At 42.7% G+C, this 13,194-nt stretch overlaps 1 protein-coding gene and 2 pseudogenes across 3 annotated transcripts in view; 2 read left to right on the top strand and 1 right to left on the bottom strand.

Moving 5' to 3' along the window:
- The window catches only part of HERPUD2 (HERPUD family member 2), a 159,165-nt gene that overhangs the window by 53,350 nt on the left and 92,621 nt on the right, over positions 1-13,194 (top strand). The window lies entirely within an intron of this gene.
- On the bottom strand, positions 9,999-10,118 carry LOC134930350 (5S ribosomal RNA; annotated as a pseudogene).
- LOC134929810 (5S ribosomal RNA) lies at positions 11,695-11,813 on the top strand (annotated as a pseudogene).

Genomic DNA, 13,194 nt, shown 5'->3' with positions numbered 1-13,194 from the left:
TATCTCAGCAGAAGTGCGAACGAAAGGATCGCAGAGCGGCTACAAAAATATATTGTGCAGTTTGAGTAGCTTCAGACCTACTCAGTGCTTGCGATCACTTCAGACCATTCAGTTCCAGATTTGAAGTCACAAACACGCCCTGTGTTCGGCCAGCCACGCCTGCGTTTTTACGAACACTCCCTGAAAACGGTCAGTTGCCACCCAGAAATGCCCACTTCATGTCAGTCACTCTGCGGTCAGCAGTGCGACTGAAAAGCTTTGCTAGACCTTGTGTGAAAATACATCGTCCGCTGTGAAAGTACATCGCGCGTGCGCACTATGCCGCATACGTAGAAGTGCCGTTTTTTCCCCCTTAATCGCAGCGCAGCAAACATTTTCAGCTAGCGATCAACTCGGAATGACCCCCTAAGTTTCTATCTACCTTTTGGTACGAATAGTTGGATAAGTGCCTGATGCATATCAGTCTGTAAACTATTGCTGCTTTTCGCTGTGCGACGGAATGTTTAAACTCCTCCTATACAGGTTGAGTATCCCTTATCCAAAATTAAAAATCCCACATTTTTGGGTCCCCTACTGAGATAATTACATATATATTATATATTATGTGTATATATAGATATATTATATAGATATGTATCTGTAGTTGATTATGTGCTCATATTGCTTATTATACCAATGTATAACCTGTGACTGATTGCTAGTGTAATTGCTGACTTTACTATTTTCTGTCAGTTTCTGTGTATTCCGATCCTCGATGCTGATGCAAAGCAGGGAGGGATCAGATTGGATGTCACTTTAACAAATTTTAAAGTGATTGCAGTCACAATTTGTGTAGTTAAACACTGTAAAGATGTGCGATTTTTTTTTTTATCATGTCTAAGAGATACAAGGGTGTGGAGGATACACTCTCCACAGCAGCACAAACACACTCATGTCATTTTTGTCTTGCAAAGCTGGGTTAACCTGTCAGGATCTAGTTCAAAATGGATTATTTGCAAATTGTTTTAGCTTTCACCAAAGCCTCTTGAATAATCAGAGGCAGGCACAGGTTCAGGTTGAACCCCCTATGGGCTACATTTGCACAGACATTATCCAGTATAGCTGAGCAGATAATGCCAGCTCCTATGACCTATTAACCCATACATGCAACATTCCACCTGGGGGTTATCACATCCAGTACAGGAATCAGCAGGCTCTCGACAGAAACAAGCTGAAAGGCCAGTGGTAAGTAAATCACATAGACATGAAACAAGATCTTCACAGTCTACACATGTTTCAGATGAGGACTCATTGGAGAAAGAGGACTCATCACACTCCGGGTCTGCCTACAGAGACGAGGAGGAATGCTTCAGCTCAGTGGACATTCCTTGAGCTAATTAGTTCTATGAAAGCCATTCTATCCTTAGAGGAGGCAGCAGAGCCTTTGTTAAAATCTAAGCAACCTGTGTTTAAACGTCCCAAAATAGTTAGGACTGAGTTCCCTGGGTTAGAACAGCTGATGGAAATTATGCAAGAGGCTTGGGTTACACCCAGTAAGAAGTTTAGAATTCCAAGGAAATGGAATTCCCATTATCCTCTTCCTGCTGGGGACTGTGGGAGGTGGCTCCCAAAGTAGATACGCATGTCATCTGATTGGTGCGAAAATCTACATTACCTCTGCCTTCAACATCATTAAATGATGTCACAGATAGAAAAATAGGTGGTTTTCTTAAAACCATTTTCTCTTTGTCTGGGGCAATCATAAGACCAGCCATGGCTTCGGCTTGGATGGCAAAAGCAGTGGCCGCCTGGGCTGATGCATTGAAGGATGACCTTTCTATGGCATCTAGAGAGCAAAAATCCCATATTGCACATATCAAACAAGCAGCTATTTTTATGGAAGAAGCAGCTTTGGATATGGGTACAATTTGCCTCTCGGGCATCAGCCTCCGCAGTAGCAGCTCGTGGAGTGGTTTCGCTATGTACATAGAAAGTTGACTCAGAATCTAACAAGGTTCTGGAATCTGCCTTTTACTGGATATATTCTTTTTGGTAAAGAATTAAACAGTATTTTGGAGTTACAAGCAGACTCCAACAAAGTGACGTTTCCTTCCACACATAAATCCAAGCCTAGATTTCCAGCTTTTTGGACTCAAGGAAAAGCAAAAGGAAAGGGTTAAGGCAAACGGTTTCAATCTGACAAGTCTAGTAAGACTAAAAAGCAATGGGATACCAGAGGGCCAAAGAAAAGGGGAAAAAACACCCTAAGGTGATTTCCTCAAGGCGCTAAATTGGGGAGGTTCAACACAGCAGCTAAAGAAAGAGAGGTTGGTCAGACCTCATAGAAACAGCAGCAATAGAATTTCTAGCGCTATACGGTCATAAATGAGATGAGCAAATCAATATACAATCGTATTTAATTCATATAAAATTCACTAAAACATCCATGGAATTGAACAAATAAATGAGAAAAATAATATATATATTGTGACAAGAACACTGGGATAGTGTTTGAGGGCAGGTATATTTGTCCCAGGTTCTTGTCTTACATGTTTTAGAAAATGTTAACTTCTAGGAAAAATGCTTTTTTGTTTTGTCTGAACCTTTTCAGTTTGCTGTAAAAGCTGGGTAAAGGCTCTGAGAGAGAGATAAGGCGAGTTCTAGACATTGGGCCCAGTTCGGGTCTTTGGCCTCACAGAGGGCTAATCAGGGTTTCAGCTGTGTAAGAGTGATATAGTGCTTCTAACCTGATTAGTATGGGCAGACTGCCTGGGAAGGCTGCAGGATCTGTGTGTGAGAGACACGCTTTCTGATGCAAGTAAGCTATACAGTATGTACTGAAGAACTCTGTGTTTTGTTTAGTGACAGTTAGGAACATCTTATGTTTAGTTAGTGCCGGACAGGCAAGGTATTTTTATTTTGGGGTTTGTTTTATTTTCTGTTTCAATAAAACTGGCCGGGGTCAGTTGTACCAGAAACTGGACTTGTGTTGTTCCTCAGCTGCTGCGTGCTGCCATATTCCCCAGGAAAAGGCACCTTGCACCCCTACAGTGTTACAACTTGGTGGAGAATGCGAGCAGGCCGTTCTGCGCATAAGTGAAAGCAGCAGCTTTGTGAGGCCTGCAGAAAACGGTGGTTTATGCAGATACAGCCCAGTGTGAAGTTACTGAGACTCACCCCTGAGGGTTTGATATATGTCCTGGGTGAAAGCAGCTGCAAAGCCGCCTGAAAAATCTGTTGACATGGAGGATCTGCTTAAAGCCTTGCTGCAAGCTACAGAGGCTCAGCAGGAGGCCAACCGACAGCAGCAGGTGGCAATGGAGGAAAATTGGAGACTACAGCAGGAGGCCAACAGACAGCAGCAGGTGGCAATGGAGGAAAATAAGAGACAACAGCAGGCAGTTGTTGATGAACTTTACAGGCAACAGCGTCAGGATAGAGAGGCCTTAGCAGAAGTGGTGCAGAGACTTGCAGCTCGGGTTGGAGATGTGGCCGTCAGTGCTCCAACCAGCTCTAGTTCTATACGAGCCAGTCACTTCCTGCAGAAAATGACAGAGGCTGATGATGTGGAGGCCTATCTGACCACGTTTGAAAGGACTGCCGAGCGTGAGAACTGGCCGAAAGCACAGTGGGCCAGTCTGCTGGCACCTTTCCTGTCAGGTGAGCCCCAAAAAGCTTACTTTGATTTAAGCCCTGCTGAGGCTCGGGACTATGATAAACTAAAGACTGAGATCCTGACCCGCCTGGGAGTCACGCTGTCAGTACGAGCACAACGGGTGCACCGTTGGCTGTACGCCATGGAGAAGCCTCCGCGCTCCCAGATGCACGACCTTATTCAGCTAACAAAAAAATGGCTACAGCCAGAGACATTAACTGGTCCCCAGATGGTGGAAAGAGTCGTCATGGACCGCTACTTGAGATCTTTGCCCATGGTCCTGCGCAAGTGGGTGAGCCATGGAAACCCGGGTACTGCTGACCAATTAGTGGACATGGTAGAGAGGTATTTGGCAGCAGAGGAACTACTGATGACCACCCAGCAACCCATAGATCCTCGACAGCGCCCTTCAGTAAAGACTGGTAAGACTGTTCCGTGGGAAAACGTTGCTGGGCGGTTAAGAGAACGCAAGGCTGGAGAGACTGTAAACACTGGCCCTGGAAACAGGCCAATGGGGCTAGAACGGTCTATGCTGCCCAAATGGGTTGATAATCGTGTGGTTAAATGTTTTAGGTGTGGTATGCCAGGTCATGTTATTGCCAATTGCCCAGTCACGCAAGAACCCATGCAATGTGATGCTGCCTTTGAATGTCGCAGAATGTCTTTCTTTGCTAGGTTAGCCTGTACTGTGGTACCTTCACCTGAGCTGGAAAAACAAATGTGTGATGTGTTCTTAGAAGGTAACCGGGTAGAGGCCTTGCTAGATTCAGGAAGTTTAGTTACCCTCGTGAAAGCTGGGTTAGTGAACCCCTTAAAGGTCCAGCAAATACCTATTGGGGTAACTTGCATACATGGGGATACCCAACATTATGCCACTGCTGAGGTGAATATAGAAACTTGTTGTGGGTCAGCAATGGTTAAAGTGGGACTGGTCCCTACCTTGGTGCATGAGGCCATAATAGGGAGGGATTTTCCTCATTTTTGGAAACTGTGGGAATCACGGTTATCAACAGATGTGAGAAGTAAAAAGCCAGTTGATAATACCGGTGATTTTATGGATGTACGTGGGTCTTCGGAACTTTCTGGCCCTTTGCCTTTTGCTAGTTTGGCTGGGGAAGTGACAGATGGGGAGTCCAGTGAGGACCCTCTTGCCGGGAACAGAGACATAGTAGTTAGAACTGAAAGCGTGCCTGACCTGGAGGTAAAGAAGGATCTGTTTGCGTCTGAACAGTTAAAGGATCCTACCTTAATAAAGGCTAGAGAGAATGTTAAGATTGTTAATGGGGAACCTGTGGTACCAGGTGACAGGGTTACGTATCCCCACATGGCCATCTGTAATGAGCTCTTGTACCACATTGTCAAAAGGGGTGAGGATGTGGTGGAACAGCTGGTAGTTCCCCAGCCTTATCGGAGAACGGTACTAGATTTAGCTCATAGTCACGTTACCGCAGGACATTTAGGGGCAGAAAAAACCACTGAAAGAGTTTTACAAAGGTTCTTTTGGCCAGGGGTTTATAAAGAAGTGTCTGAATATTGTTCTTCCTGTCCTGAATGCCAGTATCATGCCCCTAGACCCCATTTCAGGAGCCCACTAGTTCCCATGCCTATTATAGAGGTCCCATTTGACAGAATAGCCATGGATCTCGTGGGGCCCTTGTTAAAGTCTGCTCGGGGCCATCAGTATATCCTGGTAATTATGGACTATGCCACTCGATATCCTGAGGCTGTCCCTTTACGCACTATCACAACCAAGGCGATAGCTAGGGAGCTGGTGCAGGTATTTAGTAGAGTGGGAATACCAAAAGAAATTTTGACTGACCAAGGTACTCCATTTATGTCAAGGATCATGAAAGAATTGTGCAAGTTATTTAAGGTCACTCACCTCAGGACGTCCATCTACCATCCCCAAACTGACGGGTTGGTGGAAAGGTTTAATAAAACATTAAAAAGTATGTTAAAAAAGGTTGTTGAGAGAGATGGGAAAAACTGGGATTGTTTGTTGCCCTACTTGTTAATGGCCATCAGAGAAGTTCCTCAGTCCTCTACGGGGTTTTCTCCATTTGATTTGTTGTATGGTAGACACCCCAGAGGGCTGTTGGATGTTGCCAAAGAGACGTGGGAAGGACAGCCCACTCCTTATAGAAGCGTTATTGAGCATGTAACACAAATGCAGGATAGGATTGCAGCCGTGGTACCTGTTGTCAGAGAGCACATGGAACAGGCCCAAAGTGCTCAACAGAGGGTCTATAACCGGAGTGCCAAGATACGGGAATTTGCTCCTGGAGATAGAGTTCTTGTTTTGGTACCCACTGTGGAAAGCAAATTCCTAGCTAAATGGCAGGGTCCATTTGAGATTAGGGAAAAAGTGAATGAGGTTAATTACAAAGTATACCAGCCGGGAAAGAGAAAACCCGAACAGATCTACCATGTTAACTTAATCAAACCCTGGAAAGATAGGTTGTCTCTGTCAGCGGAGCCTTGCCCTTCGGTGTCTTCACCCCGGTTGCTTCCCGCAGTGAAGGTGTCAGAGGCATTATCAGCTGATCAGAACAATCAGGTTAAAGAATTTCTCATCCAAAATAGGGAGGTATTTTCAGAGCTGCCTGGCCGAACGACCATAATAAAACATGACATTGTCACAGAACCAGGGGTCAGGGTTCATTTAAAGCCATATAGGATTCCTGAAGCTCAGCGAGAAGCTATTTCTAAGGAAGTTAAAACCATGTTAGAACTGGGAGTCATAGAGGAGTCTAACAGTGAGTGGTCCAGTCCCATAGTGCTCATCCCGAAGCCCGACGGTAGCATACGCTTCTGTAATGACTTTCGTAAGTTAAATGAGGTGTCCAAGTTTGACGCATACCCCATGCCCCGTGTGGATGAGCTTGTAGAAAGGCTGGGAACAGCCAGGTTTCTCACCACATTGGACCTGACCAAAGGTTACTGGCAAATACCTTTATCTGATAGCGCCAAAGAAAAAACAGCCTTTTCGGTTCCGGAGGGGCTGTACCAGTATAAGATGTTACCCTTTGGGTTGCATGGGGCTCCAGCAACCTTTCAACGGGCGATGGATAAAATTTTGAGGCCCCATAGAAAATATGCAGCTGCCTATTTGGATGATGTGGTAATTCACAGTACAGACTGGGGGTCACATTTGGTTAAAGTACAAGCAGTACTGGACTCAATCAGAGAGGCAGGGTTAACTGCTAACCCAAAGAAGTGCTGCCTCGCAATGGAGGAGGTCAAATACTTGGGCTTCACCATAGGCAGAGGTCTGATTAGGCCCCAATTGAATAAAGTTGATGCTATTCAAAACTGGCCTCGTCCAGTGAATAAAAAACAGGTAAGGGCTTTTTTGGGAATTACTGGGTACTATAGACGGTTTATTCCTAATTTTGCGACCATAGCGGTGCCGTTGTCAGACCTTACCAAAGGGAAGCAGTCAAATGTGGTGAAATGGAACCCTGATGCAGAAAAGGCGTTCCAAGCGTTAAAAGTGGCTTTGTGTTCACAACCGGTGTTGATAACACCAGATTTTTCAAAAGAATTTGTGGTACAGACAGATGCCTCAGAGGTAGGGGTAGGTGCTGTGCTGTCCCAAACCAGAGATGGGGACGAACACCCTATCATTTATTTGAGTAGGAAACTCAATGAGCATGAAAAAAGGTATGGGATTGTGGAAAAGGAGGCTTTGGCCATTAAGTGGGCACTAGATACCTTGAGATATTACCTCTTGGGTAGACAATTCAGACTAGTGACAGACCATGCCCCTTTAAAATGGATGTATGTAAATAGAGGCAAGAATGCTCGTGTAACTAGATGGTTTCTAGCGTTGCAGGACTTTAAGTTTACTGTCGAACATAGACCGGGAACACAATTGGCCAACGCAGATGCATTGTCTCGCATCTTCTGTTTGGGGGCTACAAGTGTTCCGGCCCCTAGGTCGAAACAGGGGAGGGGGATATGTGACAAGAACACTGGGATAGTGTTTGAGGGCAGGTATATTTGTCCCAGGTTCTTGTCTTACATGTTTTAGAAAATGTTAACTTCTAGGAAAAATGCTTTTTGTTTTGTCTGAACCTTTTCAGTTTGCTGTAAAAGCTGGGTAAAGGCTCTGATAGAGAGATAAGGCGAGTTCTAGACATTGGGCCCAGTTCGGGTCTTTGGCCTCACAGAGGGCTAATCAGGGTTTCAGCTGTGTAAGAGTGATATAGTGCTTCTAACCTGATTAGTATGGGCAGACTGCCTGGGAAGGCTGCAGGATCTGTGTGTGAGAGACACGCTTTCTGATGCAAGTAAGCTATACAGTATGTACTGAAGAACTCTGTGTTTTGTTTAGTGACAGTTAGGAACATCTTATGTTTAGTTAGTGCCGGACAGGCAAGGTATTTTTATTTTGGGGTTTGTTTTATTTTCTGTTTCAATAAAACTGGCCGGGGTCAGTTGTACCAGAAACTGGACTTGTGTTGTTCCTCAGCTGCTGCGTGCTGCCATATTCCCCAGGAAAAGGCACCTTGCACCCCTACAGTGTTACAATATATATATATATATATATATATATATATATATATATATATAATTAATAGTATACCCTAGAAAAGGGTGTATGGCATAACTCCCAGACACATTTAGCTGAAATAATGGAGAAGATATTAGGACCTGTTCCTATGTAGAAAGTCCCCTTCTGTATCCAATTGTACCAATAGGATAGTCTTTTGTTAGCAATAGTTACCACAGATGATCAAGGATTATTAAGCGGCTCTGCATTCCGCAGTATTGCAGTTCCTTGGTGCAGTGGAAATAATAAGTTCCTCAGTTGAGATGGTTTACCTCCAGGAAAGGTTCAGTATGGGGGCTTGGTTCAGGTCCTTTATCTCCAAGTGTTTGTAGGTCCAAGGCTGCAATACTGCGGAATGCAGAGCCGCTTCATAATCCTTGATCATCTGTGGTAACTATTGCTAACAAAAGACTATCCTATTGGTACAATTGGATACAGAAGGGGACTTTCTACATAGGAACAGGTCCTAATATCTTCTCCATTATTTCAGCTAAATGTGTCTGGGAGTTATGCCATACTCCCTTTTCTAGGGTATACTATTATTATATATTTTATTTTATTATATATATATATATTGTGAACAAAAAATGAGGTATTTAAAAGCGACCACTGGTGCTAGACCATTAAAATGAGACCGGATACTTATATAAAAAATTGGTACATACATTTATTTAGATAGCACTAAAACAAAATAGAGTTAAAAATTCTGAGCAAAAAACAAGGGGGTAACATGTGGCCAGCAGAGTAAAAACATGTACACAACAAGTTATTTTGCATAAAAAAGACATGGGACATAAAAAATGTAAGAAAAGGGGGGGGGGGGTAAATTTCTACACATATAAAACTTTTTTAGTATATAAAAAAACCTTCCCTTAAAGTTCAAAACATAAAAAGTAGGAGTAAGAATATCTTAACTTTTGGTAAATGAGGTATGATCAAGGCAGCACCCAAAGCGTTTCATCCTATCTGGACTTCATCAAGGGGTGATCTAATGCTAGAGACAGATCCTATATATATACTGGGCTGTATAGGAAGTGATAGATACATCACTTCCTGTAATTAATTAGGTACTGTGTTTGTAATTTAACAAAATGATTATAAAACACAGTATTTGCTGGTGTATGGATAAGGGTATCCCATCCTGTGAGTATAAAACAAAAATTATCAGCAGAAAGTTCTTAAAACAGAGGAGAATCACGGAGCCGCGAACTTCCTGTCCGGGTCGTCCGTGACGTCATGTCCGCCCCACATCCGGTGTCCTAGGCGGCCGGATGCGCATGCGCCGGCTCAGTGTGGCTGAATGAGTTTGGGCTGTGGTTGCTTTCTTATAGCCGCGAGTGCTTGTGTCCATGGTAACATAGGCCTCAGGCGGCCATTTTGATGTCCTCGATTTTCAGCTATAGCGGCGGCCATGTTTTAGGAGTCCAAGTTCTTGTTTGCACCGGAGCTGGCTGAGTTCAATGTTCAGTTCATTTTAATCCAGCTCAATCTCGAAATACATGGAGTATGACAGTAGGAGAAAGAAAATGCAAAGAAAAGAAGTTGTTAGCGCACTGCCAATATTAGTGTAGTTTCATTCTAATTGTATATTCATATTTATAGAATATAAAAGCTCGCATAGGGCAAACAAGCATCATAAGTGGAAAAGATAATGGTCGGAGAGTATTTAATTCTTATCTAGATTGACATAGTTCATAATTAATAAATAATAAATAAATTTTTGGTAATGTGACTAATTCCTGGTGGTTCACATGAGATACATTAATACGGGTATGAACATATCCACAGTACTACTCCAGAGTTTTTTTGTTTTTACAATACCCGATCTTCCAAGGAGGTCCCCCATCCTTGTACTGGCCGGGCCCAAACTTGCTTAGCTTCCAAGATCGGACGGCATTGGGCGTTCCAAAGATGGTATGATTTGTAAGGACAAGGAGGAGTCATAGATGGGGGTTCATGTGTATCCGTATACTTATAACACGTCAACCACATAAAGGTGGAAATAATCCTCATAGAATCGATCACATTACATAGGAAGGCATAAGATTAATAGCCGAGGAACACATTTGCGTGTCCACATTCTTGATGAAGTTACTTGTGATGATCATCACAAGTAACTTCATCAAGAATGTGGACACGAATAGCTACGTACACTATAGGAGTAACCATCAACAGCAGTAGAAGGACAGTATTCCCTTTTCTCAGTTCAACAGGATAACACGCAACTGTAAAACCAGTGAGGACAGAGATACCCAACTTGAAGTTTACAGAGAAAGTTTCAAGGACAAGGGATACCCGACACAATTATTGGAAGGAGCAACAACTAGAACCAAAGGGTTGGAAAGACGAGATTTGCTAAAATATAAGTCCAAGGAAAACAAAGAAGACACAGTTAAATTCATTACCACATTCAATAGACACGAGAAACTTATCCAAAAAACCCTTAAAAAACATTGGCATATTTTACTGATGGACCCTATCCTGAAGGACCACCTCACCCAGGAACCGAAACTGGTATACAGAAAATCCCGAAACTTAAAGGACCTGATTGCACCTAGCATGCTAAGGAACCCGGACCCAAGAAACCTTATGCCAAAATGTGTGGGCAGTTTTAAATGTGGCAAATGCAATATCTGCAAATTTCTCCATCACAACAGGAAATCCTTCTCTAACTCCAATACCAACAAGGAATACCGGATCAAACAGTTCATCAACTGTAATACCTCGTCAGTAATATATCTCTTGGAATGCCCATGCAAAATGAAAAATATCGGTAAAATCAAAAGACCTTTGAAACTTCGCATTCAAGAACACATCAGGAATGTAAAGAACAAGGTTCTAACACATGCGGTATCAAGACATTTTTTCCACCACCACAACTCAGACCCAGAGACATTGACATATAAAGGTATCGAGCTGTTGGCTTTGGGAGACAGAGGCGGAGATCTTTGCAATCTCCTTTCTAGAAGAGAAATGTTCTGGATTTATGAACTAAACACTCTCCATCCTGATGGGCTTAATGAAGGATACGAAATAGCACCCTTCTTATAATGTAAGCATCCTTCCTTTACTCATTACTCCACCCTCCCTTCATACCCTAACTTTTATCCATACAATCGAACCATCATTTACAGCCATACCACGCTGGGAGGCTTAACCTTGGCCGATCTTGGAGGCAAAGCAGCGTTGGGCCTGGCCAGTACCTGGCTGGGGGACCACCAGGGGAGAGCAGGTGCTGTAATATCAAGGGTATAACATTTATACCAAATCCACCTTAATATTTTATAAAAAATATATTTTTCTAAAAAATTATTTTGCTCTTAGTACGATACCACATCTTGTTGCCAATACATTCAACATCTTTCGCAAATGTGTTCCTCGGCTATTAATCTTATGCCTTCCTATGTAATATGATCGATTCCATGAGGATTATTTCCACCTTTATGTGGTTGATGTGTTATAAGTATACGGATACACATGAACCCCCATCTATGACTCCTCTTGTCCTTACAATCATACCATCTTTGGAACGCCCAATGCCGTCCGATCTTGGAAGCTAAGCAAGTTTGGGCCCGGCCAGTACAAGGATGGGGGACCTCCTTGGAAGATCGGGTATTGTAAAAACAAAAACTCTGGAGTAGTACTGTGGATATGTTCATACCCGTATTAATGTATCTCATGTGAACCACCAGGAATTAGTCACATTAATAAATATTTATTTATTATTTATTAATTATGAACTATGTCAATCTAGATAAGAATTAAATACTCTCCGACCATTATCTTTTCCACTTATGATGTTTGTTTGCCCTAGGCGAGCTTTTAGATTCTATTAATATGAATATACAATTAGAATGAAACTACACTAATATTGGCAGTGCGCTAACAACTTCTTTTCTTTGCATTTTCTTTCTCCTACTGTCATACTCCATGTATTTCGAGATTGAGCTGGATTAAAATGAACTGAACATTGAACTCAGCCAGCTCCGGTGCAAACAAGAACTTGGACTCCTAAAACATGGCCGCCGCTATAGCTGAAAATCGAGGACATCAAAATGGCCGCCGAAGGCCTATGTTACCATGGACACAAGCACTCGCGGCTATAAGAAAGCAATTACAGCCCAAACTCATTCAGCCACACTGAGCCGGCGCATGCGCATCCGGCCGCCAAGGACACCGGATGTGGGGCGGACATGACGTCACGGACGCCCCGGACAGGAAGTTCGCGGCTCCGTGATTCTCCTCTGTTTTAAGAACTTTCTGCTGATAATTTTTGTTTTATACTCACAGGATGGGATACCCTTATCCATACACCAGCAAATACTGTGTTTTATAATCATTTTGTTAAATTACAAACACTGTACCTAATTAATTACAGGAAGTGATGTATCTATCACTTCCTGTACAGCCCAGTATATATATAGGATCTGTCTCTAGCATTAGATCACCCCTTGATGAAGTCCAGATAGGACGAAACGCGTTGGGTGCTGCCTTGATCATACCTCATTTACCAAAAGTTAAGATATTCTTACTCCTACTTTTTATGTTTTGAACTTTAAGGGAAGGTTTTTTTATATACTAAAAAAGTTTTATATGTGTAGAAATTCCCCCCCCCCCCCCCCTTTCTTACATTTTTATGTCCCATGTCTTTTTTATGCAAAATAACTTGTTGTGTACATGTTTTTACTCTGCTGGCCACATGTTACCCCCTTGTTTTTTGCTCAGAATTTTTAACTCTATTTTGTTTTAGTGCTATCTAAATAAATGTATGTACCAATTTTTTATATAAGTATCCTGCCTCATTTTAATTGTCTAGCACCAGTGGTCGCTTTTAAATACCTCATTTTTTGTTCACAATACTTTCTCCATAGGTACTTATACCAGTACCTTATTTCACTTGAGGTAACTAGCTGACGCCCTGTGAATTGACAGGGAGTGCTGTATACAGACAGATATTATAGCATTTTTAAGTTTGTCCACGTACTAGTGTTGATACTTTGAATAC

Source organism: Pseudophryne corroboree, chromosome 5, assembly GCF_028390025.1.
Source record: "Pseudophryne corroboree isolate aPseCor3 chromosome 5, aPseCor3.hap2, whole genome shotgun sequence".
NCBI classification, from domain to species: domain Eukaryota; kingdom Metazoa; phylum Chordata; class Amphibia; order Anura; family Myobatrachidae; genus Pseudophryne; species Pseudophryne corroboree.
The sequence above is the reverse complement of the archived record's forward strand: the minus strand, read 5'-3'. Positions and strand labels throughout refer to the sequence as shown.